Raw genomic sequence first — 4971 nt, 5'->3', positions numbered from 1 at the left:
AGGATGTAGGCCTGATGGCAAATGTGGACCCGGTTAAAATAACAATCAAAACAAATGCTGTATACCCCAAAACAAGACAGTACAAAATGAGTGCAGAAGTGAAGGCAGGAGTAGCGACTGAAATAACGAGGCTGCTAGAAGCAGAAATAATTGAAGAAGTGTTGAGCAGCCCCTGTAATTCGCCTATCATTGGGATCAAGAAGCCTAGTGGGAAGTACAGGGTAGTGCAAGATCTGCGCAAGGTAAACCAAATTGTCGTACCTTGCTGTCCTATTGTACCCAACCCTGCAGTCATTCTCTACCAGATTCCCTGGAATGCAGAATGGTTCACTGTCATTGATCTGTGCCACGCGTTCTTTTCCATCCCATTGCACCCTGAAAGCAAGTTCCTTTTCAGTTTTGAATTCGACAGCCATATCTATGTCTGGAATCGTGTCCCTCAGGGGTACACTGAAAGTCCATCGATTTTCAACCAGATATTGAAAAAGTGCCTTGAATCCCTAGTGCTGCCAAGAGAGTCTGTTTTGGTGCAGTACATAGATGACCTGTTAGTGGCATCTAAAACCCAGTCTGACTGTGTCACTGACACAATTGCCTTGCTGAATCACCTAGGAAAGGGAGGACATAAAGTGTCGCCTGACAAATTGCAGTTTTGTAAAAACTCAGTGAAGTATCTGGGGCACCAGATAGAAAAAGGAATCAGGAAAGTAACTACCGAAAGAATCAAAATAATTAGAGCAATGGAACTGCCCAAAACTCAGAAGGAGGTGAGAATGTTCTTGAGAGTTGTGGGTTACTGCAGACAATGGATTGCAGGATTTGCGGCTCTAGCCCGACCCCTGATAAATATGACAAAGAAAGGAGTGGAGGACCCCGTCCAGTGGGACAGTGAAAGTATGAATGCTTGGGTAACTCTGAGAAACTGTCTGTGTACCGCACCTGCATTGGGTATGCCTGAGTACAATAGACCATTTGAACTGTTCTGTGACACTAGAGAAAATTGTGCTCTTTCAGTCCTAACCCAGGAGCACGGATCAGTCAGAAGGCCGGTCGCCTACTTTTCGGCCACCCTAGATCCAGTGGCGGCTGGACTGCCTGGCTGCCTAAAAGCCGTTGCTGCTACTTGCGTCAGTCTGGAACAGAGCGAGAGCATTGTCATGGGACATCCCGTCACTGTCTATGTTCCTCACTCTGTTGTCATCCTACTGACTAGAACTAGGACCCAGTACCTCACACCTAGTCGGCTGACTAAGTATGAGAGAATTTTGATTGGTGCTGAAAATATAACTATCTCCCGGTGCAATGTCCTAAATCCTGCGACACTGTTACCTGTCCCTCTGGATGCAGAATCGGATGAGGGTGGAGAACATAATTGCATTGATCTGACTGAATATAGCACCAAGCCCCGTCCTGACATTCGTGAAATAGCACTACGGGACGGGGATAAAACAATGTTTGTGGATGGCTCGTGTTTGAGACATGAGAGTGGGAGTCTGAGTGCTGCCTATGCTGTGGTTACTCTGACAGGAGTCATCGAGGCATCTTACATGCGCGAGGTGAAATCTGCACAGGTGGCGGAGCTTATAGCGTTGACTCGAGCATGCAAGAGGGGAAAAAACAAAAGAATTACTGTTTACACCGACAGTCAGTACTGTTTCGGGGTTGTTCATGACTTCGGCCAATTGTGGTTGCAAAGAGAATTCATGACTTCCTCTGGCACACCTATCCGAAATGGGAAAGTAGTGCATAACTTACTGGAAGCTATCCAATTGCCCAAAGAATTGGCTGTGGTCAAGTGTGCGGCTCACAGGTCTGGAAATGACGACGTGACTGCCGGTAATAGGTACGCTGACAAAATTGCACAGTTTTGTGCCCGACACCAGATGTCCCTACAAATTGCCCGGTGGGATGGAACCAGCTGCCAACTTATGTTGTTTGATAATGTGTCAACGTGGGAAGAATTAAGAGAGATACAACAAGCCACAGACAGGCAAGAAAAAGGCAGGTGGGCCGCAAAGGAATGCGAGTTGCGAGAAGATGGTGTGGTGGTAAATCCGGATGGGGTGCCTGTACTGCCTGATAGCTTGATCGACCCCATGGTCAGAATGATACATGAGCCAACACATATGGGAAGAGATGCGATGTGTCGGGTGTTTGAACAAGTGTTCTGCAATTCAGGGTTCAGGGACCAGGCGGAAAGGTTTTGCCAGAGGTGCCTAGTGTGTCAGCAATTCAATGCAGGAAAGAAGACTGTAGTGAAACAGAGTACTATTGGAAAGGCAGTAGGTCCCTTCGTAAGAATACAGGCAGACTTCATAACCATGCCCAGATGCAACGGATACAGATATGTTTTAGTCATAGTTTGTCTATTCTCTAGGTGGGTGGAAGCATATCCAGCTAAGAAAAATGACGCTATCACCACAGCCAAGCTATTGCTCAGGGAGTTGATACCTAGGTATGGGATCCCAGAGACAATCGAAACGGACCAAGGTGGGCATTTTGCCAACGATGTCCTATTGGAACTCTGTAGAGCATTCAAAATGAAGCAAAGATTGCACTGCGCCTACCACCCAGAGGCTTCTGGGGTAGTGGAACAAATAAATGGCACTCTGAAGTCCAGACTGGGAAAAATGTGTGATTCCACAAAAATGAACTGGATAGAAGCTTTACCCCTGGTACTGATGAGTTTGAGAAGTATCCCAAATCGAAAGACTGGCCTGAGTCCCCATGAAGTGTTGATGGGAAGAGTGATGCGCCAGGCATGGGTACCCGGAAACAAACTGCTAAGCATTTCTGATGATATGGTGCTAGAATACTGCAAGCAGTTGGGTGACCAAGTGCGTTCTCTCTCTCAGCAGATTGGAGAGACTGAAGACGAGTGGCCAAAGACTCCAGCACACAACCTACAGCCAGGAGACTGGGTGGTGTTAAAGAAACACACCCGGAGCAGCTGCTTGAAGCCAAGGTGGGGAAAGCGACGACAAGTGATCCTCGTCACTACCACTGCTGTGAAGTGCGCTGGTGTACCGAAGTGGATCCACGCCAGCCACACAAAGCGGGTATCTGGAGAAAACGCGACTGGAGCTGAAGGCAGCACAGCTGAAGAGACCTCCGAGGAAGAGAGTCCGGAGCTAGCTGACATCGAACTGCCGAGCACAAGTCAAGACGTTGATTGGTATCCCGCCGACGAACCGGTTCATGATCCAATACGAACCCGGAAATATTCTTACTTAGATAGTGAGTGGGATAGTCCAGGTGAGTCAGAAATAGAAGAAGCAGGTCAGGTCAACGAAAGCCATAACCCACCTGATCAGGAAGTAGGCCAAGTAGGGTCAGATCAGGACATCGACACTCCTCCTGTAACTCCCGAGAAGGGAGAGGGACAGTTAGAAATTAGGGCTGACGTTCATGCAGAAGAAAACGAAGAGATCGAAGAGCATGAACAGGAACAGATAGAACTAGATCAAAGTGCTCAGACAACGGAAACAACAGTAACAAAAAGTAAAAAGAAAGTGCGATTTGAATCTGAGCAGGAACAGATTAGCGACCAGGCAGAAGAAATAGACGAAAGACCTGGAACTAGTCAGACAGGCAGGACAACAGAAGTGCCACAACAAAAGGTGAAAAGAGTGCACGGAGAAGGAGAAGTCTCCTCAACCACTGGGAGGCACGGAGGAAGAAATACACCTCGATACGTCAAGAGACTAAGGCTCAGACTAAAGACAGTCGACGAAAACGATAAAGACCGAAAAAGGGCTTTAAGTGAAAGGAGTGCAGCCCAAGGCAAATCGCTGAGAAAGAGCGACAGAATAAAGAAACAGAACCGACTGTATCGGAGCCCTGAGTGGACGTACTTTGTGTTGGAAGAGATTGACGAGCCTCACCACAGTGGCAACAGTGACCACGAGTCCATTGCGGATCGGAGTTCGGACGAAGACCCTCCTTAAGAGAGCCCGAAGTGAGCCTTTGGGGCAGAGAAACGAAGAGGGGTAGCAAAAGCCACCTGTAAGCTAAATATGTCTGATCCGAGTGTCTCTGGGAGATCCCGCTGTGGGTGTCTCAAAACCTGTTGTAAGATATGCTTGTGTAGTGTAGCTATGCTAATAGTAATGTGGATAGGACTAACAGTTTTTCTACCTTTTATGATAAGTAAGAATCCTAACTTGTCCCCTACTGAACCCGAAGCAGTAGATGTAGGGGTTGTACCGACTGCAGACGCACCACGAAGACTAGAGAGACGCGACAAAAGAGTAGGACTGACACACACACGACCTGATTTAGAAGTACCAGATGAGGATGGACTACATTTTCACAAAATAAAGAACCGGACGCACTTAAATGTTTTTGCTAACTTGTTAGTGCATTATGTAGAAGCTATGGAAATAGAGGACTGTTATGTCTGCATGAAGCTGCCAACTTCAGTGGCTGAAGGCGTGACATACCACCACTTACCTTTGACCTATGGAATATCCTGTAGTATACTGGCTAGCTTGTTCTATAGAAGCACCTTGCAGTACTATTATTCAAATGATGACGTAGTATTTTCTGAACTTCCTGTTAGAGGACATTTGAACCGTGTACATACTACAAGTGACGTGACCCGCTATATGGGAGAATATTTCCTGACTATAGGTAACATAGACTTAGATCAAGCAAGGGAAGACAATCTGACCTGTTCACTGCAAGAGCAGGAGAAGATGTTTATAAAGATGGCAGACAGAAGGAGAGAAAAGTTTCAGAAGAAGGCAAATGACGAGAAGGATAGAATCCCTAAGTGGGCTGAGCACATGAATTACACCTCAGAAGGCGAAGCCAGTCCTGCCTTGTTGCTGGATTTTGAAAGAAAGGGGAAACTTTGTATCCATAGGGAAAGGACAGAGTACTATAACAATGTATTCATCGGTTCCAGCGAGTGTGAACATAATTATAAGGTAATTGGAGGTTGGGGTTTCAAAAATGGGTCAGAACCTG

The sequence above is a fragment of the Lissotriton vulgaris genome, chromosome 12 (genome assembly GCF_964263255.1).
Source record: "Lissotriton vulgaris chromosome 12, aLisVul1.2, whole genome shotgun sequence".
Classification (NCBI taxonomy): Eukaryota; Metazoa; Chordata; class Amphibia; order Caudata; family Salamandridae; genus Lissotriton; species Lissotriton vulgaris.
Note: the sequence above shows the minus strand (reverse complement) of the source record.